Source organism: Protopterus annectens, chromosome 7.part0 (assembly GCF_019279795.1).
Source record: "Protopterus annectens isolate FY-2018-M chromosome 7.part0, PAN1.0, whole genome shotgun sequence".
NCBI lineage: Eukaryota > Metazoa > Chordata > Ceratodontiformes > Protopteridae > Protopterus > Protopterus annectens.
The window spans coordinates 1,495,708,202-1,495,734,674 of NC_056739.1; positions in this window are offsets into that span (position 1 = coordinate 1,495,708,202).

Consider the following 26,473-nt stretch of genomic DNA (forward strand, 5'->3'; position numbering starts at 1 on the left):
TTGATTCTCAAATATGGACTACATATCTTAGTCTATAAGGGAACAATCGTACAACTTTGCTAGGCTTGAAAAGGTCCTAGGGCTATTAGCCTAGTAACCTCCTATGAACCTGTGAACCTAGGGCCATAATGGTAGTATTGTCATATGAACCTATGGAGCTATCAACCTATGCAGGCCTACTAACATCTTGTCTTACACATGTCCTGCTGATGCCATGTACTATAGGTTCAGCTGCAGTCTTGCAAAAGTCAGACTTGTGCTGTGGCATTTGCATTTAGTACTGTGTTCTGTGGTCTGTGTACTTAGGTAGGGGTTCTATTCTCACTGCCATCAAGTGTGTGTGTGTGTGTGTGTGTGTGTGTGTGTGTGTGTGTATGTGCTTGTATGTGCTTTTGCTTGATGTTACAGAGAGCCTTTTTTGCAGCATGTGGGACACTGTTAATATCATATTCTCAACAGACACTGCTGATGTCATCAGCTATATCTGATTTTTGGTTATGCAGTCATCCCACCAGAGCATGGTCAGACACTGGCATGGAGGCCAGGCAGACATCACCTCATCCTATTATAGATTACAGTGACATGGCTTTTAATCTATCCACATGCATCATGGCATAGTTTGTAGGCCCTGTGTTATCTTGCTGAGAAAGCCCTGTGGTCTCTCCAGCTGCTGCATGTGTCTGTTGAGGTACATGCAAAAGAGAGCATTATACTGTATTACTGTTCTGATGAGATTTGACTACAGTGCTGTTATACAATTCTAAAATCTGAATATGAGGGCATGACTTATGAGGTACACCATACGTTTGTCCTGGAAAATCATTAAAGAGAGAAGTTCAAAAGTAATGATACACATTGGAGTTTCTGACTTAACCTTTACAAGATCATTCACTATAAAGTTGTGAAATGTTGATGCTATCAGCTGTCTAACTTTCCAAGGCTAATATACTGACGTCCCGCTCACCAGACTGAGTAAGGAGAAGGTCACAGTAAGCTGCCTGTCGGCTGAAAGATCGCCACACGCAGATAGCACTCAGGGTCTCTCAGCAGGTACAAGTAATCATTGTCCATCAATCATTCAAGCACTATAAGACGACGGAGCGTGACTATCGACATTCTACATGAAAAGAGACATTGAGGCTTGAGTCTGATTATTATGTAGCAGCCTTGACCACCTGACTCACCTTATCCTACCTTCACCAAGAATGATGCCACAATACCAGAGATACAGAGATAAGATGGTAACTTAATCAGCTTTGTCAAAAATGTCTGAGTCAATGTCTGATCTGTCTGGTCTGTCTGCCTGGGATGACATGCTGGAAAAGCCAGCTGCTTGGCGGCTTGCACCTGTCACCCGGTTTTGCCTCAGCCTCTTTTTTCCCCATGGTGCTTTTCCCCTTTTAGAGCCAAACAAGCCACCTACCAACCTACCTAAACCTAAACCAAAAAAAGAAAACAAAAGAAAGCCAAACTAGAGTCATAGCGCTACAAGCTGCCAATGTCTCAACCTCAAGCATGCCCTTACCAGCCCTTCTCAGTATGGAGAGAAACAGATGTCTGTGCTGTGAGCACCATCAGGTTTTTGCCTCACCCCGCCCCGTCCAGCACATACAGAAAGTTCCGGCTAAAAATCCATTTGAAAAATCGGACACGGACAGAAAGAGATTGGTGGCAGCATATGCGATTCATCAAGGAGACCAGCGCTCATTGGCGCATCAACTGCTCTGTAATTTGTAGCACATTACTGTGCACTTGCACCAGAACAGCAGCATCTCGACAGGCACAGCTCAACCTCAGGAACCACCGGAAACTCAGGGTACAAACACATGGGTTTCATACTAACACTGGATACCACAGGTACTCTAGACTACCAATCATAGACTGGGAACACTTCCTGGGCTCCATACTCTAGCCCAAAAAGTCCTGCTCACTATAATAGCCACAGAGGAACAACTAATCACCACTCATCACCAAGAAAACAGATAGTCACCATCCCACATCAGAAAGAAACATGATTCAACAATGGGAAACAACGTAGACAATCAATGATCAATCAACAACATCCTGCGTACTGAGGAATCCAAATCCACCTGAAATAAAGCTGGAAACAGGCTCCTAAACCACTACACTAAAAAACAAAGAAATGAGAACTTCTCAGCCGACTTCACACTTCTAAAGACTAGTGTCAAGACAGCTGTGGTAAAGCCCTGCTGAACTTACAAACTAAACCTACTCTCAGGTACCAGGCCAAAAAACCAGTGCAATCCCAAGCAAAAATAAACAAAGGCAATACCAAACAAAAACAAAGACTCTCATAACCCCCACTCCACAACAAAAGGAGGAAAGAAACAAGGGAGCTACAACAAGATAGAGCAAAATCCTAAGAGTAAAAGAAAAAGCAAGAGGTAAGACACAAGCTCAAAAAGTAGATAATTGAAAGCTAATAATAAGGAAAAAAAGAGCTAAGTACTTCAGAAGACAAAAAATAGGCAGGACCTATGAGGAAATTCTACCTGGGAATCATAGGGATGTTCAAAATGACAGAGAAGATAAACAGGAAGACTCCTATTGCCACATACAAATGGCTGATGATTTCAGATATCCTACAGACATTGCCAACATACTGGCACTCTATATCAAAAGGAGAGACCCAAAGGAGAGGCCCAAAGGAGAGAGCTGTAGCCCCCAAAACAAAAAACTAGCATTGCCATGACCTAAAATCCAACCGGCTGGCTGCTGGCTGACATTGTGCTGTCCAAAACCGGTGGCCCATCCACGACTTTTAGAGGAATCTCAAGAACACAATCGTACTCTGCCACCATCTTAGTACAGCCAGTCTCACTTAGGGGCGGAGCCTTCTGACCCTGGTCCACCCGACTTAGGAAACACCCGTCCCATTAGCTGAAAAAGCCTTACCGAGAATTAAGACATAATTGATCTCATAGCAAAGACATAGGGAGAGATTTGACTTTGGATCCATCAACCCAGTTTGACATTGTCAACAGGCATTTCCTGCCTTTTTTGCTGTCAAAGGCAGTCCATGTACCACCTTATCCGATGATTTTTGCAGTCAGTGACCCAAACCTATTCACGAAAAAGGCCTTCATAATATACCCCCCGGCTATCATTTGAAAAACCAATCAGCTTTTCGAAACCCATACATCACAAGATGGGTTGCAAACTGGCTGATGACATAACCCACAGGGTCCAGGTTGCTGGTTGGTGGCGAGACTGAAGGGTGTCACAAGTCACAGCCAGGGTATCAGTCCTGGGCTGTCTCATGGGAGATCCGGATATTATACAGGGGGGATTACTCGGGTGTTGCCGACAGAGGCACAGCAAAATAAAAATAGTGGGCATAAACTAAAAAGGTAAAGGGGTAAAAGTAAAGCCACAGTAAAGTAGGCTGCTGCTTGTAATAGCCGCCTGGATAGCCTAGCCTAGTATGAACCTATGAACCTATGAACAACATCAAAGGTACAAACCTTTGAATAAAAAATGTAGATATACTAAGTACTGTTAAAGCTTCATACCTGAGCATCAGACAGCACTTTTTGTATCCTGAATCAAAAAATATAGAAAACAGGACATGGCACAGTTTATCATCACTTGCAGGGTGTTGTGGGGGGGGAAGAAGCTATGACACACAAAGGGTTGGCAGTGTGTGTGAGAGAGTAAGGAGATGAAGGAGAACAGAGAGAAAAAACAGTAAAAACAAAAGTGTAAAAAAAAAGTAATGTGTGTGTGTGTGTGTGTGTGTGTGTGTGTGTGTGTGTAGGGGTCCTCCAGGTGAAACTGGTGTGTGATTGTCTGCATGAATACAGCCAAGCTCTGTGCTAGCTCTATGTCTTGGTTTTTCAGACAGGTGTGAACCATGCATGGTAGAGAAGGCAGTTCATTGCTGTCATCCCTGACCATGAGAACAGTCCCTGCCAGGAGTTGCACTGGTACAGCCACATCCACTGTCAGATGCAGTGCTGCTACCTGAATGTGACCGATTTCTGCTGGACGAGCTCCCTTCAGGAGGACACCCAGGACTATGACCCCATAGCCTGTCATATCTGGGTGTGAACAGCACACTCACTGGTGGAGCAGTGGAAGTATTGCCGCTATAGGAGCATGATCAGGCACGGCCATGTTGGTTGACAGCAGATGATGTGGCTGAACTAATCCCATGAGGATGCTGTTCCCCTTCAAGCAGATGTTCCATCACAGACATTGCTTGTTCCATCACAGACACCCCTTGGTCCATCAGAGATACCCCTCATTCCAATGTGCCATTCATCCAATCCAGTAAATCTGAAACACAGTGGAAGCAGTCATACATGTCAGACTGTGCCACATCCACAACCCTGAGCATTTGTCTGGAGCACCTGTGGGAACATACCTATGCCTCCATGATGGCCCTAAACTACATTGAGTGGCACATGAAGTGACACCTGCACCAGGTGTAGGAGGGACACTGGACCCCCTCTGAGCATCCCTATCAATCCCACTGTGTTGCACCTCACCCACACTTTTGCTATAGCCAGACTCAACAGGCACTGAAGCTGGAGTAGCCACACTTCTCTGATGAATGTCCTTGTCCTCTACCTGTCCAATATATCTGGGCTCAGTGGACTGGGTAGGTGTAGGCCTACTGGCTGTGTACAATGGAATACAAGGGATGGCTGTATGTCAACCTCTGCAATCAGATTCAACCTCTGCACCCCCTGACTGTGCTTCAGTTTGCCCACCATCACCATCAGAATCTGCTGATACACTGACATCAGGTGGCACAGGGCCCACACTCTCACTGTCATGTTCATCTGTGATAAAAAGCAAGAAATGTAGGACTACATTAATGCCTGCACTACTATAGATAAATATATGCTAACAAACTAAAATTGCTGCCACTTTTGCAGACAGTACAGCAATACACGCAGTAGGCCTGAGATCAAAATCACACACTGCAATATTTCTTTAAAATGATCAACAGTACTGACATAAAAATATTTGGCTTACCATCTGCAGGAGACATACTGTGCTGTAGTCCAGACAGTCCTGGAAGAAGTTAAGCAAGAGGTAAGGGCAACATTATCACAATTAATAGTAACACAGGGGGTAATACATTTACCACGTATGTGCGCCTTAACACTACTTTCAACAAGAACATGGCTGACAACTCCAACCTAAGCTTATAACTGTAGCAATCTTCAATCCCCCAGGAAAAAGACATGTGACACAGAATTAACTCATTAATTTTAATTATTTTACTATACAACAGTATTCAACTGTTCAGATAACAAAGCCTACCTGGAAGCTCCTCCTGAGATGTGCTTGCTGTCTTGAAAGCTGTTGCACCCACATTCAGGGCATGCTATACTGCACTTTTCTGGGAGCTGTCTGGATCTCTAATATTTGCCAGGAACTCTTCATTCAGGGTTAGTGGTTGCTCCCTAGCAGGCCCTTCCCCGATAACCATTTAGTCATGGCCAACTGCAGCTGCTCACTTCTGTGCAGATATTATCATGTCAGTGCCCCTGGGATGCATCTGTTCATATGTTCTGTTGTGGCCAGCCACAGCAATGAGGTGTTGGACAATCTGCTACCATATTCTCATCCTCCATGCCATATCTCCCCATCCCCTTTCCAGGAGAAAAACACCATGTTGCTGAAACCCATCGACAATTACTTGATTTTTGGCATCAGTGAAGGGGGGGATCTCTATGGATTGACATGCCTGAGTGACATACTTGTAGGTGTCCTAAAAGACAACAGCCAGCAGTATAATACACACAAGTATCGCATAACTACAAAATAACCACTTCCAGATAAAACAGAAATGATAGGCAGTCAGTATTATCCACTGGAGAAACATAAAACAGTTTGGAGATGTGAAATACAACAGGCAGGATGTAAAACAAGGAGAGTAACAAGAGCAGCATATCCTTGTTTGTGCCATAGCAGTAACTTACCTTTGCCCCCCCCAAAAAAAAGAACAGTCTATTTTTGTTTGTCCCATAACAGTAACCCACCTTTGCATGCTCCAAAAGACCAGTTTATGCTTGTTTTTTCCATAACAGTAACTCAGCTTTGTTTCCCCTCAGAACAATAGTGTACCCTTGTATGTACCATAAGAGTAACTCACCTTTGCCCCCCCCCCATAAAGAGCATTTTATGCTCGTTTGTGACATCCAACCTACCCTTCAATTGTTGGCAATCACATATCATATTATTTCCAGTTAATATCCTCAGATATTTTAATGCCAATAATGTAGAATGGCTTACACACTGCATATGTCAGAGTACTAGTCAGATAACTGATGAATGACCAAGAAACACATAAAGGTAAGACAGAGCTGTAGATTTGCAAGCAACAATCATGGCAGGTTGTGTGATCACTAAGTGCACTAAGTCCAAAAATAATAAATTTAATAAATGTACAAATAACAGTTTATGGTTTCATATCAGTGTACATTCTGTTGCAGTTGTTTGTGTGAAGAATGACTTCAGTACTTTGTTGCAAAGCTGTTTGTGTGATAAAGAGGGATAATGTACCCATCCTGTTTTCTGAAGGTGCATTGGAGTGAGAGTTGAAATCCAGACATTTGTAGAAATATCTCATGTATATTAACATTGTAATTTCAAGTATTTCTCCATTTTTTTACTGGATAAGTAGATCAGCCAGAAAGTAGATAGCCAAAAATCGAAACCGGATACATTCAATCAATGCTATTACCTGTGGCAGCCGGTATAAGTGTAGGGCTGGAGTACAGATGGCCCTGGGTTGCAGTACAGCATGTGCAACCTTTGTTTTACTGTTGTGACATCACCTGAAAGATGAACAGCTGTTATTTGCACTCTCTTGTGACTACAGGTGTTAATGTAGGACTGTCATGCACATGGTTCTGGGGTGAAATGCAACATATTCCATACGCCTTTACTGTTGTTATTTCACTTCTCATTATAGACACTCTCACTTATAACACTTGACATAGTGTATGTGATATTAATTATATGTATGAGGGCTGAGACACTAATATTGTGTCAGTTATTTATTTATTTATCCATGTATTATCACATGTATTATCAAATGTACAACTGTGGGTATACTGTGTACTACATTCCTGTAATTATATTTCTACTTTCTGGACTGCCATGACCTTCACATTTGTCAAACACACATACACAATTACCTATACATCAAATAATCTTGAAATTGCACTGCTTGCCACTGTTGCACAGTGCTTACCATCACGCACTGTGTTTGCAAGATGGTAAGCAGTGCGCAACAATTTCAGACAGTGTGCACACTCCCAGTAAATGCGATATCTGGAACTGGAGGGAAACCATCATTATCCATTCCTCCTGATCCATGATATACATGGAAGGCGTTTGTGGAGAGGATGTAAGATTTAGAGCTCAAAGACGGGATATCCAGAAGTCCAGGAATTTTGTTGGACTCCTAGTGAAACACCACAGTGCCAGGTTGCTGCAGGGGGACTATTCTGGGTCCCAGGATAAGTCAGAGGCTTGGGATAGTTTGACTCAGGCTGTAACCAGTGCCACTGGTATCTCCCGCACTGGTGAACAATGTAGGCAGCAGTACAGTGACCTCCAGAGGAAGAAGAGGGGTACCCTTGATGCTTGTATTGAGGAATTTTGGATTGAGGACATCCCACAGATGTGCAAGTATCAACTACAGGGAGTACTTGTTGAATGTATGCAAGACTGGTATTCATAATGGTATTCTGTTCTGTTCAGCTTTTTCCACAGCTGCCATGGGGGAGGAAGTACAATGTTAGGAACCACGGTGCAAGATTGAAGAGGATGAGGGAGGCATGTGGTATATATGCAGAAGAAGAGTAGTGTTATTGTAGCATTAAAAGTTAAAGATAGCTTGTTTGGTACTTTACACATTTGTATCAAATTGAGCATGCAAATCTCAACTGTAAAAACAAGTATGCATGCATTAGTCTGTAGCACAAACCAAGAGCATAATATTAGACTTTAGTCAGACATAGTGTTTTCATATGCAAAAAGAATCAGAGGAGTGCACCATGAGCTGTGAACAAGCACAATGATGTCATTCAGTGTATATAGGAGTTTGTCTGTTTGACTGCACTTAATGTCTGATGAAGCGTTGATTTCAACGCGAAAGCGCTTACTGTCTGCAGTTTTATCTCGTCTGTTTGTATGTTTTTTTCATTAAACCTTGGATTTTACCAACCTGGACATTATTTTGTGTTTCACAGCTCATGGTGCACTCCTCTGATTCTTTTTGCATTCGTGGTTTCACTTATTGAGGGTGCTTTACCTAGCAAACATTGTTCGTTGTTTCCATAGTGTTTTCATATGCCACACTTCCCAAGTATACAATACTATTAATTCAATTATGTGTAACTTAAAGGTTTAAAGTAAAAGCTCTATACCAGTGGCCCACAAGCCCTGCTGTAAACTGTAATGTGTGTAACTTGAACATGCATATGTGCAGTATATATGAAAATGTGAAGGAGTACTTGCTGCAATCTGTAGTATAGTGTGCACCTGTTTGGATCTGCTAGTCTTAGAAGTAATAGTTATTTGTTAGGGGGTGGTAGGTTTAAGAGTAAAGGTTAAGATAACAGAGTCAAATAATTGTATTAGTGCATTGTATGTTACATATGAAGGTACTAATCCTATCTCCATATTTTTCTCTCGCCCCAACCGTACCTCTCTTTTTTTGTTTGTTTTATACTACTGTGTGTTATCAGAATGTGTCCATGTCATCCATGTGTACCATGTCACAAAATGCTCCACAGCAAAGTGGGGTAGGACTGCCTCAAAGGATCTGCCTGCCCCCACTCCACCAGCCCTGGCACTGTCGCCCAGCATGTTTGGGAGCCAATCTGGCAACACCACCTCTGCTGTACCTGCACTACCTGCCCCCCAGGTAGTCCTGCCCTAGAGGATAGTCCAGTGGTTCCCTCCAGGAGCAGTGGCAGAAGTGGTGATGTTATCATCCATGCTGAACTGCAAGGGATGGTGTGCTGGGTTGTGCACTGCACTGTTGGTGCACTCTTACACTGGATGGAGGGCTGTGCTCCCTCATTTTACTTAGGACCAGGAGGAGGAGAAGGAGATGTCAAGGACTCCAACCAATAGCTGAGTGAGGTGACAGTGATAACAGTCCAGTGGGTGAGGACTCAATTCTCACTGTCACCCAGCTTGATGACAATGGGTCCTGGATGTCCTCACCCTCACCCCATCCATGGTGTCTACCAACCTCTTGTGTCCATCACTGTCCATGTGTCTTGTTTTGTTTGTCTTGTCTGTCTGCAGTTGCTTACTCACCTACCCAACTTATCATACCCAGACATACCTATGTCCCGTCCCCAACATTCCTCTCTGTCTCTCTCAAAAACAAATGGGCACCTGTCTCACAAAAAGAAAATTGTCCCATATATGTCTCTCCATTTCTTCTTGACACATTTGATTTGATTTTGACTATAAAACATTATTGTGTTGTGGTCACCCCTCTCTCTGGAGGTAACAGTCCAAATTCAGCTACTATTCTGCATGTATTATCAGTTTTTACTGTTGAAGAAATGGATAGCTATGGTTCTTCCCTCCCTCCCTCCTGCACATTCCTGTATTACTTTATTGTTCTCCCCCTTGCTTGATCCCCATTTCACCATTGTCCTATTTTCCCCATTTCTTTTCTTTAATGTTATTGTTTGATGGTGAGCATCACACACCAATGCTCAGCAACGGTAATATGAAAGTACTTAAAAGTATTAGATTCAGTTGTATGCAAACCCTTTACTATCTGGCCCCAAAAAGGAATGTATCACTGCATTAACTGCATTAACATGTGCTCCCACAGAGTCAGTTAGGTATATTCCAGAGTTTCAATAATAACTGTCAGACTTTAGCAGCCCCATTTCACTACTGTCTTATTTTCCCCATTTCTTTCTTTAATGCATTATTGCATGATGGTGCACATCATGTACAAACACACACCAATGGTAAAGCAAAAGTAGTTAAAAGTATTAGATACAGTTATATTCCAACCCAGTACCATCTGGCCCCAAAAAGGAATGTATCGCTGCATTAACGTCTGCTTCCACAGAGTCATTTAAGTAGCAGGTGTATTCCACAGACACAGTACTAACTGGCATACTTTAGCAATGCTGCCACTGGAATAGTTACATGACATTCCCTTATGTACTAGTCATCCTTAAGGTCTCCCTTTTGCCTGTTGCACAACACAGTGCAAATAAGATAACCACAGCCAAAACTTCCATTCATTCCTCTGTTGCTCGTGATTAAACTAAGCACCACATCATGCAAACAATGGCCAAAAATAATAAAATAATAATAAAAAACTGACAGACAAAACACAATTTACACACAAATGAAGAAGATGTTGGATGTTAATGAAATAGAACCTGTAAATTGTGTGCTATTTACTTGCATTTCCAACCTTGACAGATGTATGTGTAACACTTTATAAGTCTAACCTGACACACCCACCAGTTGTAATCATTCACAATTGCTATCCATACATTAAGGGAGTGTCTGCATGATAGTGATATCTGCAACATGGAGCCAAGGATTTGGGATTCAGCAATTCTAATGAGTTTAGATCTCATTTGCATTTTCATAGCAATGCCAGCCCTGAATCTACACCACAAGGCAACCGTGTAGCTAGGGAAACTGAAGGAGAGCTGAATTGTTTATGTTTTGAACACAGAATAGAGGATATTATTTTCGGATATATCTGCACAGAGGAGTACTGTTTTTTACATATATCTGCATTTCATCAGCTACATATTGCATATGCTGACATCTACCTATGAATAGTCTGTTTAATGTTTTGTTTTTATATTTACTTTGATTAGCACGCACTTTTATACTTTTATCTGTCTGCATTACTTACAGGTATACTGATCATTTGGGGGTTGGGGAGCAAAGTTGCATTTGTATTATTGCACAAAACAGGATTATGTTGCTGTTGTTACCTTCCTTTTGTTGCATCCAGCCTACTGTCACATGTTAAGGTCTGTTCTGTACAAATCTCACTCAATTTACTTTTTATTCTGTCCATGTAGACTCCTTTCCATGGCTGTATTCCAAAAGTTTTGGAATTCACAGGGAACACCAGCATGGAGTCTACACAGTTGCTTTATATCCTGTTGAATAGCTCCAATGTGTTGCTTGGTTGATTAGCATGCAGTTCAGCTGTATATGCAGTAATCAGCACTCACAGTGTTTACCTTGTTTGTTCACGGGTGCACACTGCTACCCAGCTCTTACTGAATTAAAAAGTTTCCTTGCCCATGTGCACATCATGCCACGATGTGCAAATGGTGGAAAACCACCATGTAGGCTTTATTAAATCCCACAGACTGTCTAAAGTCCCACTCTATGTAGTGAAATGCACTCCACAAATGCTGGAATCAGTGGTACAGAAAATGTAAATAAAGCTAAGTGTGCATGTGAGGAATGTTATGTTACAAGTGTTGGTGATAATTCAGATGTTAATTTAAATAATTAAATTAACATTAACACAAGTTATTCAGATATATTAAGATGAGTAAATAATTGTCACATAAAGGTTCTTCAAAAAAGGAAGAACAAAAGCAAATCATAATCCAAACAGAAAAAAAAGATAAAATAGGTGGATGTAGAACAAAAAAGATAGATAAGAAGAAACAGAATAACACAAATGTAGAAGATGTAAGTTTAGTTAAAAGTTTTTGTGAAATCAAGGAATCAGAAAATGTTGGGGTAGAGGATGAACACACTTTTGAATTACAGAATTATATTACAAACTGACATGTTTTCTAGTAGTCTAGAAAGTGACATTCATGATCAGAGCTGTGGTAAAATTCGGACTGATGAGACAAACCAGAAAAAGAAAATTAAAAAGAAGTATGGAAGGATTAGATTTTAACCATTTATAGACTACTATGATTTATAATAAAGACAAGTGGAATTATTTCTAATGTTAATATTGGTTCATCTTTGGGAGGGTCCAACCGTAATTCTCTAAGTTTCTTTTTAGAAAGAGGAGTATCTTTGCATAAATTAAGAAAATGTTATAATTTTGGAAAAATATTATATGACAATTAAAGAAGAAATGCTGAAAATTACATGAAGGGATGTGAAGATCATGGAAGAATTTATTTGTAGTTATTCAGTTTTGGAAGGTATTTTAAATAATGGGGTAGAATTAACAGCAATGAATAAAGCTCAGAAAGACAAGACATTACCTTACTGGTATAGTAATTTATTGTTAAAGCTTTATAGGAAAAAAGTAGTGTTAAAGCTACATCAGAAGTATCCCTGAAATTTATGTAAAGCAAAACTGAATAATATAAGAAAGACATTGAAACTTAATATCAGCGAGGAAAGAATGAAATATGAGAGGAGATTGGCACTGAATATCAATAACAAAATGACATATTGTAGGTATATTAAATGTTTCAGAAAGGTTTTAAATTACATCCTTAGTAGTTAATGAGAGTATCATAATGGAATCAGGTGAGATTGCAAATTAATTTAACAAGAATTTTGCAACAGTAGGTATAGGTAGCATCAGTTTTGTTGATTTCTTACACCAGTTAGATACACTCGATTATGAATATCTAGTACTCCCTGTGGACTTGGTGATGAAATCACTTTTGGAAAAAAAAGTAGTTCAATGGGACCAAATAATATTCCACCTATTACATCAGAAATTTAGAGAATAATTAATTCCCATATTAGTTGAAACATATCATTCTTTTCTAGGCAAACTTATTGTTCCTAAGTCTTGGAAATAGCCAGATAGTATCCCAATGTATAAAAAAGGTAGTTATAAGGAAATAAACACCTATAGGCTAGTCAGTCTTACCTCAATTATTGGCAAATGCTGTGAGAGATGTTTACTAGAACTCATGGAATTGGATAGAAAAATATGAATTTGGTTGACATTTCCAGTACAGATTTACTAAGGGGAAATCTACTCAGACAAATCTTATTAAATTTGATGACTTGGTGACTTTTGCAACAGATTAGGGACTGGGAGTTTTAGTTGTATTTTTGGATTTGACTAAAGCTTCTGATGCATTATCTCAAGTCTAGAATATATAATACTATAGTTAAGGACAAATATAACCCTTATTTAATAAATTTGATTACAGCTTGGCTATTAGGTTTATCATAGTCAGTGGTTATTAACGGGTGCTGTTCAAACTCACTTCCAATGATAAAAGGAGTCCCACAGAGCTCAGTGTTGGGACCACTGTTTAGTATTGTTTTTCTACATTTCCAAAGAGCACAACACATTGGCATAATAATTATGCAAGTTATGCTTTATATTAAGTGATTGTAATGAGTATGAAACTATTAATGGCTAATAACTGAAATAAACAACTGGGTGATGAGCTTTGATATTAATTTTAGTATGAACAAAAGTAGAGTTATGTATTTTGGAAAGCTTATACCAAGAAAGTTATTACTGAAGTGGAAGTATATAATGATCTATTTATTTGTTTTATTTATTTTACATTTATTTTACATTTGTTGACCGGGCTAGTCTAGCTGGATACATGTCCATTTTCAGTAGAGGCCTGGGGAGAAAAGCTCCAAAGACATATGCAAGAAAAATACAAATATAAAACCCCATATAATATATAAAAAGAAGTAACAGTAAAGATACATACAAAACTGAATTTAGAAAGTCGTAGCCGTTTGAAAAGTAAACAAAAATTTATTTATTTTTTCATAACAGCAATAGATGAGCATTCATTATAACAATATTAACATCAATAGTTCAAATGAGCTTGGCAAGGACAGTAAGGGGTACTGTAGAAATTCAAGACAGAAAGTAAATATACATACATAATGATGCAAGGATGTTAATGATGAGATGTAGGAAAGTTAGTCAGGGTTAGTGCAGGAACATAACCAGTGTGTATTGAGATATAATTTTAGTTTCTTTTTAAATAGTGTAGGAGATGACAGAGAAGTGAGCTCAGTAGGAAGTGAATTCCATAACTTTCCAACAGTATTAGAGAACAGGGTATCCCCTGCTGAGTTGTAAGATCTGCAAGTGTTAATAAGAAGTTTGTTAGATGAACGTAGGTTTTTAGGATTGCTGTAGGGGGTGAAAAGGTTTAAGAGTATTGGTGTATTTGTGGGTTGAGAGAAGATCTTGTGGGCTATAGCAAGCTGGAGATATTGTAGATGATGTAGAAGCTCAAGCCAGCCAAGTTGTTTTAGATTAAGGCAGTGATGAGTTCTGAAAGGAGAGGCAGTAGCAAATCGAGCAATATTATTATAGGATGCTGCTAGTTTGCTGAGGTTGTTTTTAGAAAGATTTGTATAAATAGGTGAGGCATTAGAGTAGAGTAGAGATAAGGTGAGTTCTTGCTATAGTGGCCCTGGCTGCTGGTGTTAGAAAGAGTTTGATTCTATAGAGGGATCCTAGTTTTTTATTGACTGTTTTTATAGTGTTATTGATATGAATATCAAAGTTGAGGTTATTGTCAATTGTTATTCCTAGGAGTTTAGTAGTTGGATTGGGGGAAATAAGTGTACCATTGTTAGATATGAGTGTGAAATGTAAGGGGGGGACTTATGGGTTGGTGAGAAGAGTAGCATTTTAGTTTTTTTGGGTTAAGAAGGAGGCAATGGTGAGTGAACCATTGTTTGACAGTATTAAATGCTTTCTGGGTTAGGGTATGTAATTCAGTTTGAGAAGTAGCTGAGCAGATAATAGTAGAATCATCTGCATATTGAATGCATGTAGTATGTGGAATTACTAACTGAAGGTCATTAATATAAATGGAAAATAGCAGTGGACCTAATATGGAACCCTGAGGGACACCAAGGGAGATAGGCAGGAGATTAGAAAGGTTATTGCACCAAAGTACTGCCTACTGTCTGCTTTCAAGGTAAGATTTAAACCAACTGATGTTTAAGGAATCAAGTGATAGAGATTTCATAATATGTAAGAGGAGTTGGTGATTAACCATGTCAAAAGCTTTGGATAAATCAAAGAATACTGCAGAGGAAGGAATACTTTTGTTCCGGTTTTTGTTAATACAGTCAGAGAATGAAAGCAGGGCAGTGGTAGTACTGTGATATGGTCTGTAGCCATGTTGACAGTTAGCTAGTAAGTCATTTTTGTAGAAGGTGATGAAGAAGTTGCTTATGGATACACTTTTCCATGATTTTTGCCAGAGGGGATAGTAGAGCTATAGGACGGAAGTTAGAGAAGTCATAAGAGTTGCCACCTTTGTGTAATGGAATAATGTGGGAAATTTTCCAGATAGATGGGATATTACCTTCACTTATGGTTCTATTGATCAGAATGGATATGGGGTAGGCAATGGCCTTAGCACCTTTTTGAAGGTATTCTGCAGGGAGTTGGTCAGCTGAAGGGGTGGTGGGTTTTAGTTTTTGGAGTATGGAGGATATAGTGGAAGTGGAGACGGGTTGTAACTGAAATAAGGGGGGGTAATTGGGGATGAAATAGGAATATCAGAGGTATCAGGAGTTAGGTGGCTGACAAGAGTTTGGATGGTATTGGTGAAGAAGGAATTAAAAGCATTGGCAGTATGACTGGGATTGTCAGGGTTGGAGCCTAGTGGATTGGGAGTAATAGATTGTCCTGGGTAAATAAGTTTGTTAATGCTGTTCCAAAACTTTTGAGGCTTATTATGATATGTCTGTTGTACTTGGAGGTAGAAGTTTTTTTGTCTAGTAAGATGGCTTTTTTGTACTATTTCTTAGTTGCCTAAAGGTTTGGTGATCTAATGGATTCTTAGTGGAACGCCATTTTCTCCAAGATTTGTTTCTCAAAAGGATTTTCTGCCTAGTATCATTAGAGAGCCAGGGGGCTGGTTTGGATTTACATCTAACAGATCGTTCTGGAGCATGGCGGTTCACAATGGTTAAGAATGTGGTATTGAAATAGGCTACTGCTTCATCCAGTGGGAGAGATTTTAGTGGTGACCAGTTACTTTGAGAAAGTTCTGTCTGGAAGAGTTCAGGATTAAATTTATTTTTGTTACGCACGGCTCTGACAGTGTTAGGGTAGGCTAGGTTAGTTTTATATCTGATAATATATGTGAGAGCGTGGTCGCTTATGTCATCAGGGAGGATTCCTACTTTGTAAGTTTGATGAGGATTGTTAGTAAGTATCCAGTCCAGGGTACTTTCTTTGTTGTTGGGTTTATTTATTCTGGTGGGGACATTGACAGATTGTGAGAAGCTGAATAAGTTTATATGGTTGGTAGGGAGAGCATTATTACAGGCTGCCAGTCTATGTTAAAACCTTCTAGGATTATGGTTTCTTGTGGGACATTAAAAGAAGTCCAGCTAAGGATATTTTCAAGGGTATTAATGTTATTGCCAGGGGGCAGGTATAAACAAATGACATTTATTGCTTTGCAAGGATTGATTTGAAGTTTGGAGATTAGTAATTCAGCTCTATTGTCTAGATGTGGATTAAAGTCTATAGTGCTGACTTGTAGATTGTGTTTATATAGGATAGCGACCCCTCCTCCCTTTTTGGTAGTGTGGTCTTTTCTAACGATATTATAACCGGGTGGAGTTACTTCATTGTCTTTAAAAGTAGGTTTTAGCCAAGTTTCAGATAAGCATAGAAGATCGAATTGGTGGACATCTAAGAGGTCGTGTAGATGAGGAATGTTATTGTTAATACTGCGGATATTGAGGTGTGCTATGAGGAGAGAGTTAGCAGGCTTTGAAGGGGTTATGGAGCTAGTGATGTTTATATTACATGTTCCAAAGATGGAGGTCTGGTTTTGGCCAGGGTTAGGATGTATATCATCATCTAGTAGGAAGTGAAGGTATGTTATGTGTTTAGGGAAAATATGTTTACTAAAATTGTCAGGTTGGAGTATGAAATGTTTATAAGTATATTTGATGGGTGCTAGTCTATGATATTTAGGAAGAAGGTAGCTAGGTTTGTGTATGATGTTAAGGAAGTTTAGTGAGGTCTGTGGATGAGGTGTAGAAGTGCTTTTGGAGGGGAAGGGAGGGATGTAGTCTAATGGCTGCTCATAGGAGGTTAGGAGATAGGCAGTAGTAAGAGAAGGGAAGAGTAGTAGGAAGAGAAGTATGTGGAATAGGTGTTCTTAACCATATGTGATCAGGATAGCCCCTCATCTGTTACACCTAAAGAAGAGAAACTGAGGTTCATTACTTCTTATACCTCCAGATCACATATGGTTAAGAACATTATAAGTAAATACTGGAAAGTACTTTTAGCACAGGATGCCATCCTTTGCCTATAGGAATAAAAGATCTTTAAAAAGTCTGTTATGTTATAAAGATTTTAACATTAATACTGTCAAGCAGTCTATAGGGGCTAAATTTGGTACTTTTTGTTGCTATAATTGCAGTTGTTGCAATGATATAGCTTTTCCTACTAGTGTGGATCTGGGTTCTAATAATAAATTTCAACATCCAGTAACCAAAAGAATATTTATATTTCATGATTTGGCAACGTGTACATCTAATAATGTGGTTTATTTAGCAACATGCGTTGCTTGTTCTTGTTTCTATGTTGGGAAAACAACACGTAAACTGAAAGACCGTATCATAGAACACAAGTCAGAGATCAGAAGAGCATGTGAAAATAATGCCCTTGGTAAACACATTAGAGCATTAGGTGAGGACCATAAGTTTAAGTTTAGAGTTCTAGACATGGTGCGTAAACCTTTTAGGGGTGGGGATATAAGTAATTTGTTAGAAACAAAAGAATATGAATGGATAATACGTCTGACAGCTGATGTATATCCAGGTTTGAATGTTTCTTTAAAACCAATATTGGTTAAAATACAACAAACAAAATTGAAATAGAATGATGTTTATAGTTATATGTATACACAAGAAGTTTTATATGTATTTTTATATGTATTTTTATATGTATTAAATATTTCTTTTTAAATTGAATTTTTGGTCATATGATCCTGGCTGCGGGTCATGTGATGTCTTTCTGGGTGTATTTAAGTGAATGTTTTAATGAGCCTTATGTTAATCATTGAGAAAGGGTGTTTCCCGAAAGCTCTGTGTTTCATAAAGGTGTGTTTTATTCAACTGTCGTCTGTTTTTCTTGAATATTGGGTCCTGAACAGCTGTTGTTTGCTCCACAGTTAAGTTCTTAGCACAGGGTTAGTTCCTTGGACAACAAGCAGGGCACTTTCAGTTGGTCAGGTGCAAGGACATTTAGGAACACGAGGCTGGTACATAAAGAGAGAGAGAAATAGGTAGTGAGGCATGTAGAATATTGGCTAGACATCCAAAGCAACACAAAAATATTTACACAGATTCAGTACCATGATTAACTCAGCAGGAAAAAATCATCGCAGTAATCAATTTGAACAACAGGGCATAAAATGAAACAATCTTTAGCAACTATTTCAAGAGATAACAAAGCTATAGCACTGTAACACTTAGTGTAAATCAAGTACTTTACCTGTCCTGTACTGGTTCTAAGAAGGGTACAGCAGGATGGGGATAGGCAGCGGGGAAATTGGTAGAAAGAGGACTAGTAGAAAGTGCTATTGAGCTAACATTATGCTAATAAACAGCTCAGAAAAGCTATAAAATAGTTCAAAATGCTTAGGTTAAATTTTCTACACAGGTAGGAAGAGGATCCAATAGTCAGCCAAAAAATTAATAGTCAGACAGTGACAAATAAATGGCTCACTAACAGGTTTAAGCTATTGCAGGGAATATATACTATTAGTTTCTAATTTAGTATAAGCATTGTACTAGGAATATATTAAACTGCTTTAAGAGTTGAATAACACAGAGATAGCTTGGCTATTAGCCACTATTTGGTGAGTAAAGAAGGTGAAAAGGCGTTTTGTTTAAAGTTGGTTAAGACCTGGCCAGAGGGTGAGGAAGTACCAGTGATGTTTCCCTGCTCTTTAGCAGTGAAAACTATTTGAAACAGTCCCAAGTGCACTGTGGCTTTTGGAGCTAACTTATGCAGATGAAAAATGTAAAATAAGGGAAAGTAGGGAGACAGTAGCTAACTTGTGCCCAAGAACTGTAATTAACAGCTCGCTCCAGTGGAATCACTAGTTAGGTTGCCGTGTGCACCACGCTAGGTAGGTATAGCGTTCGCGGCAAAAAAGTAAGAATTGTATGATGGTCTATAACTTGCTAAGGACAGTGTATAAAACTATAACTATTTGCATCCTTCTAAGTCAAGAGATCGGTTATTTCATATAGAAATAAGGAGAGGAAGTAAGTGAATAGCTGACGTGTGCCCAAGAACTGTAATTAACAGCTCCGCAGCAGAGTAGACACTACTTATGATGCCATGTGCACCACGCTAGTTAGATGTGGTGTTCGCGGCAATAAGAAGTTTTGTTTGCTAGTCTTTTTGCTAAAGACAAAGAGCTAAAGTGTAATTACTTGCTTCTGATAGCACGGAACAGATGATCGAAATATATCAGACAATCTAATATACACACCAATGGTATGTTAGTCGGTTTGCGGCAGAATTAAACTATTTGGGACAATACGCCCTCCTGCTAAAGAAAAAAAAATCTAGGTATTTTACTCACTCCATTTTGTTTCTAAAGCTATGAAACAGTTAGGTATATTGTTGAGAAACATTACATGAAGAAAAGAACAGTATTTAATGCATATATACAAGACTTTCACTAGACCTATTCTGGAATATAGTAATGTACTTATTATTTGCAATAGTGAACAATTAAAAAGGTTAGAATATGTGCAAAGAAAGTTTACAAAATAATTTGTCATTATCAGATATGAGTTATTTTGACAAAAGTAAAAAAACTGGGCCTTTTTACAATTCATTGCCATTATTTTAGAGGTAAATTTATATTGGCGTACTATAACACAACACATAACATCATATTATTGTCTTCTATGAATTTAAACATCAATGACAATTTAAGAACACACAAACATGCAAACTGTTCAAATAAGATTACAAAATGTAGAAAAAGCTAATTGAATCATTTGGGACACACAGAATCCAAGTATTATGGAACAAATTGCCACTTCATATACAAAATTCCCCAACAGTTAAGGTGTTTAAGGAAAATATTGGTAAATGGATGGGAGACTGGGTATATGATCAAACTTTCTGGGAATCAGTGTTCCTTGATGGCCTTAGAGCCTGAACACTGTGTAATGGACATATATTAACACATGAACATCAGCGGCCACCTCTGAGATATGATGGAAGTGGTCACCATTGCAAGTGCGTGAAATGATGGGTATACCTACTACAGAGTGTGCACATCTACTACTGAGGCCACAGAAGGAAGATTGCTATATAGCCTCATGTTCCTATGTGGGTGAGTCCACACTTGTGGCCTGTACAGAGAGTACATTTACACCTAGGGTGGAGACAGACCTTGGCACTATGTCATCAGATTGTGACCTAGGTGTCTGTGTACCATCATCATAATCAGCCCCAGAATAGGTACCGGCATCAACCTATCATTGTACCTCTGCCTCAACTGGTGGTACTATAATAGTGCTTTACCCTGTGGTGATGCAACAAAAACACCCACTGGAGTGAGTTGGGTACCTGTACCAAAATCATATCCCACAACTTGCACATTAAAGCTGTCCATGCAAGATGTACCATACAAACCCAATCAACCAATGCTGCCATCCTGAGTTGGTTGGATACCTGATATATGTAGAATAATACATATCCAACAATTGCTGTGGCCAGCTTAAGGTATCTACATGTAGTACAACTGTACAGAACTCTAGTGTCAAAACGACCAAACTGGTCTTATAACATCCACCAAGACACATGGGGATGCACCCTTTCTGACATCAGTGTCTACTGTTCCTGAGATGATAACAGAAGTAGTGTCCTGTTGCAGAGACACCAGAAACATCTCTGGTGATGCCAGCCTAATTCTCCCAGGTGAAATCCTGTGGCCGACCTTTCAGCTGCCACCGAATGTGCCTTTGCTTTGACATGGCATAGCATGTCAGAAACATTTATTCAATACTGCTGTAAAGTGTGATTGCGTCTCCATAGCATTTATATTATGCACCGCTGTCTGCAATATCTGGTCATGTAAAAGGTGCTCAGCATTCCATCTCTCCATTAGACACCACCCATGTGTCCTAAGTGATTGTAGTAGGACTTCTTTTTGAACATAGCTAAAATTGCCCAACCTCAGCCATTCACTTCTTCCTGCAAACATGCAATCACCTGTGAACACATGACACAGAGCTGTAGACTGTGTACTGTTGGGATTAGTGTAATGGCAGCTACAGATAAACAAATAACTTTTGTAGACCATACTATATATCAAACAGATGGCTGTATGCAGTATTATTATTTTATTATTTAACATTTGTTTACCAGGATTGTCCGACTGGGTGATAGCCCATTTCCAGTGCAGGCCCAGGGAGGAAAGCTCCAGAGACAATGAAAACACAAGTTATCATATAAAAAAGTATGTAGCTACAGTTAAAAATGTACAGGAGTAAAAATTAAAGGGGTTACTATTAGCTTGTCAAACACTCAAAAGAGCGAATGCTCTTTGATCGACACCTAATAGACGAAACCACAAAAAGCTGAATGACTGGAACAGCGATTTTTTTTTCTCAGTGAAAAAATATCTGGGCCATTGTTGGGACTTTGCAATTTCCTCCACTGTGGTGCGATCTCAGAGTTGGTATATTTAAGTAGGGGGGTGTGCGGGCCAAAGCCCCCCCACTTAATTTTGTTTGTGGATTTTTTTTTATTTTTATTTTTTTTTGGGAACAGCGATTTTTTTCCTGGGAAAAAAATCGCTGTTATGGATGTTTGACTTTTTGTGATTTCTTCTATTAGTTATTAACTGTCGATCAAAGAGTGGTCACTCTTTTGAGTGTTCGACAAGCTAATATGAACCCAAATTAAAGTACAAACAAATTAAGTAGTTATATGAAAATGACAAATATGTACACATTGATTGTTATGTAGAAGTACATAAGGTAGGTGAGCAGGAAACCTTAGAGAACAGTACATAGCTAGAGAAAGTATAGTAAAAGAGAAGAAATAATTAGAGAAGCGATTAGAATAGAAAGGTGAGATGTGAGAAGAGAGAAAGGAAGAGGAATAAGGAAGAAATATTGTCAAGTAAGTGGGAAGAAGCAGGGCGATAGATTGTAATAGAAGAGAAGAGAAAACAGGATAGGAGATAAAGTGATAAGTTAGTAAGTAAGATATATAATAAGTACACAGAGTGGTAGAAGCATAGATGAGGAGCTAATAGAGATTGGAAGAAATTAGCCAGGAGAGGTACACGAGCAAAGCCGTTTATTACTGAGGAAGGCCTTTAGCTGTTTTTTGAAGTGAGTTGGATTGGCAATAGTTTTTATAGGCCGGGGGACAGTATTCCAAATTCTGGAGTTGCAGTTAGACAAAGGGGAGTCACCAGCTTTGTTGCTGGATTTAGAGACTTGCAGTAGTAGTTTGCTGGAGGATCAAAGCAGTCTAGTGTTAGAATAGGGCAAAAGCAGTGATTGAAGAGCAGGGACTTTTTCAGGTTAATGTACTAGTCTGTGAGTGAAGGTAAGTTGAGTGTAAGTTAGGTAATGAGGTAGTTCTAACCAGTTTAGTTGCCGAAGGGCAGAGCAGTGATGTGACCTATGAGATGGGTTAGTAGCAAATTTTGCTATTTTCTTATAGCAGATTTCAAACTTAGCCAGATCAGATTTATTAATATTAGTAAATATAGGCATATAGTAGGGCAGAAAGAAGATGTGTTCTGGCTATTGCTTGTCTTATATTATTAGTAAGAAAAGACTTGATTCTATATAATGAACCACGTTTAATATGTATCTTCTTAATGGACTGAGAAAGGTGTAGGTCAAATTTCAAGTTATTGTAAATTATAATCCCTAGTAATTTAGCTTGAGTAACAGTTGATATAATTGTGCTTGAGGCATGTATTTGGAAAGAGGCTGTGGCATCTTGTGATTTGCTATGGTAAAAGAGCATCAGTTTTATTTTGGAAGGATTCAGAATCAGATGAAAATCTGATAGCCATGATTCAACAGCTAGGAAGGACTGTTGTGTAATGGCAGTAAGTTGTTTTAATGAAGGTGCAGTGGAGATAAGAGTAGTGTCATCTGCACAATGAATAAAGGAGGCTAGAGGTGTAGATGTATGGAGTTGGTTGGTAAAAATGGTAAAAAGTAGAGGACCTAGGATAGAAACTTGAGGATCTCCCATATTGACAGGCAATAGGGACAAGAACTCCCTTTGCCATTTGATAGATTGTTGTTAGCCAGAAAGATAATTGTGGAACCAAGCTAGGGTACAGAGGCAAAATTTTAAGGTGGAAAGTTCATCCAGAAGTTTCTGATGGTAAACAGTATCAAAAACATTTGATAGATCCAAAAAGATGAAGGCTACACGTTTCACATTATTTCTATGTTAGTTTATGGTATTAGTAAAGCTTAGGAGGCAGTAGTGGTACTGTGGTTAGGCCTGAAACTATGCTGTGTGTTAGATAAGAGGTTATCAGATACTAGGCGGTGTAGAACTTGCATGTGGATACATTTTTCTAATATTTTGGAAAGGGGAGGTAAGTTTGCAATGGGTCCATAGTTAGAAAACTCAATAGAGTTGTCACTTTTATGCAGAGGGATAATGTAAGACATTTTTCAACTTAAAGTGATGAATTTTTTCTAAGATGGAGCAGTTGATCAGTATACTGATAGGATAGGCTATGGCCTTGGCTGCTGTTTTTAGGAATTCAGTGGGTAGGTTATCAGCAGCAAGGGTTATAGGTTTAAGTTTGGAGAAAAGTTTTTTTTCTAGTGAGAGTTGGAATAGGTTTAAAGGAGAAGAAGTTACTGGTAGGATTGGAAGCAATTTGAATAGTTTGAGGTTTATTGTGGTTCGGATTAATGGGTGGCTGAATTGAGTTTAAAAAGAATGTGTTGAACTGTATTGAGATACTGTTGCTGCTATTGGATGAGGAAGGGGTGGGGATGAATGAAATTCTGGGGTGAAGAAGTTTATTTATTGCAGTCCAGAATTTTTTTAGGATTATTATGGTGCAGTTGTATTTCAGTAAAATAAGCTTTTGTATCTAGTTTGATTTGAGACTTAGCTTTATTTCTAAGTGGTTTATAACAGTTCAAGGTTAGCTTGATTTTTGATCATATGCCAGGTAGTCCAGGCTTTATCCGTTTGTCTGAGAAGATATTTAGTTTCTTTTGTTAGCCGGGGAACATAATTAGAGGGATATAAGTGGCAATAATTATTAGATGTTTTATTGTTGTTAATTTTAAGTTTGGTAAGTAGTAATTCAGCATTACTAAATTCAGGACTGTTTGTTTCAACAAGTTCTAATTTTAAATTTTGTTTACATTATTATACCACCACACTTATTTAATCTGTCATGTCTATGCATCTTGTAACCTGGAGGGAGCATTTCATTGTTCTTAATTTCAGTTTAAGCCAAGTTTCAGTAAGTACGACAATATCAAAGGAGTATTGAGGAGTACAGGCGTGAAGTTCATGGACCTTATTTCCTAATTTACTATACTTCTTAGATTCATGTTGAGTAACAGGAGGTTAGAGTCTTTTAGGGAACTGAGAATACCAGAATAATGAAGTGAGGTAGATAAGGTAGGTAGCTGCTTAGGACATGTGGAACCAGGGTTAGGGTGGATATCTCCACTTAACTTTAGTGCTGGAGGGAGACATAGTAGAGCTTTGCTGAGTTTAGTTAGGAGTTTGTTGAATTTGAGAAGTGTTTGAGATTTAGTATGGAGGTGAATGCATTTGAATGGGAAGTACTCTATAAGAGACGTATTATAGAGGTTGGTGGCAATATTGCAATAAGTGAGAGACGTTTGGTGGGCCAGAGGATTTGTAACTTTATGGAAACGGCAAAAGTAGTGAATATTATTATGATATGATGTTAGCTGGTTCAGCAGAATGTGAAGGCTAAAGCAAAATGTGTGCAGAGATAAAATTATTATATTTGTGATATGAGGAGAGGAGGCCACTGTTATGGAATAAATAGAACAGCTATGAAAAAGTAATGCAGGAAGAGAGAGTTGGCAGAAAATAGATGTGAATGTTAAGTTAAATAGATGTGAGTGATAGAAGGAAGTAAAAAGAAATATAAAATTAGGGGTAGTAGTGATGCAAGGTAGAGAGGAAAAGAGAAGGGACTAGGAATATTCTGTGGTAAGTAGAATAACTAAGTAAATGCATATGTAGGGTAAGAGGAGTTTAGCCTTGTTAGAAAGAAGGAAGGAAAAGGTGGCTATTATAATAAGGAGGAGTAGATAGTGCTGGATGTGGGTGTGTGGAATGTGTACTGGAATCTGACTGGTAGATAGTAAAGCGGAGGGTGTGGCTAGGTAGAGTTATGTTTAGGGGTAGTGGGGGTAGGTGGAATTTGGGGGCAGGATAAGGGAGCGGAGAGAGCCCGAGCATAGTGAGAGCAAACAGAGCTGGCAGTACCAAGATTGCAGAGAAGATCAGAAAACAATCAGTACAGCTAGAAGAACTGAGAGGTAAATACAAAGCTGTACTGTTATATGGAAATAGGTATGCCATAAGATTGCTGTATGAACAGAAATATGAATTTATATAGCAGGTGCACTTGCCAGCATGTATGTATAAGGTATGGCAGGCATCCCTGCTGCCAACATTTGGAGACATCTAGGTAACATCTGCTGATATTGGTATACTGCAGGATGTTGGCGGGAGGAAAGGCATTTATATAGGCATATGATTACTGTACTTACCACCATAGGCCAACACATACATTAATGAAGCAATAAGAGTAGTGTAGAGGTGACAGGCATGCACGGTCTTCATACTGTAGTCTATCTTGCTGCAGTTACCTTGTAAAGACATGAGACAAGCATTAACATATATTCGTTTTGCTAACCTTTTGTAATGTGAAGACCACTGGAAGGGTGCTTATCCATCCCTAAGAGGTTAGAGAAAGACAACTTACTGCACATTTTCCCAGTACTTTGTGCCTCTTATGACTATCTGTAGAGCCAAATAATGCTGCCTAAGTATGCTGCATAGCTTTCTAAATCTGCATTACTTAGCCTAGGAAATGGTGGCATGCCTTCAAGACTACACAAGATTGTACATGTTTGTGCTGCATGCATCCAGATAAGGTCAAGACATGTGCATGTCTGTAAATGGCTATATTTGCTGCATAAGGCACAGCATACAGCCTATGCTAGACCCTGAAAGCTCATCTCCACAAAATCATGTTGGAGAACACACACTGCCATACTTCACTAGTACACACAAGCTTCATTCACAGGCCACCACCTTGCCACTCATGACAGTAACATCATTTTTTTGCAGGAAATTTGGGAGAATGATAGTTTCTGCTATTGTCTGCTGAAGAGTGTCTGTATGGTTCATGAATCAGAACACAACAATAGTTTATATCTTTCATAGCCATTCCAAGGAGTATCAGCTTGGCCCCTATTA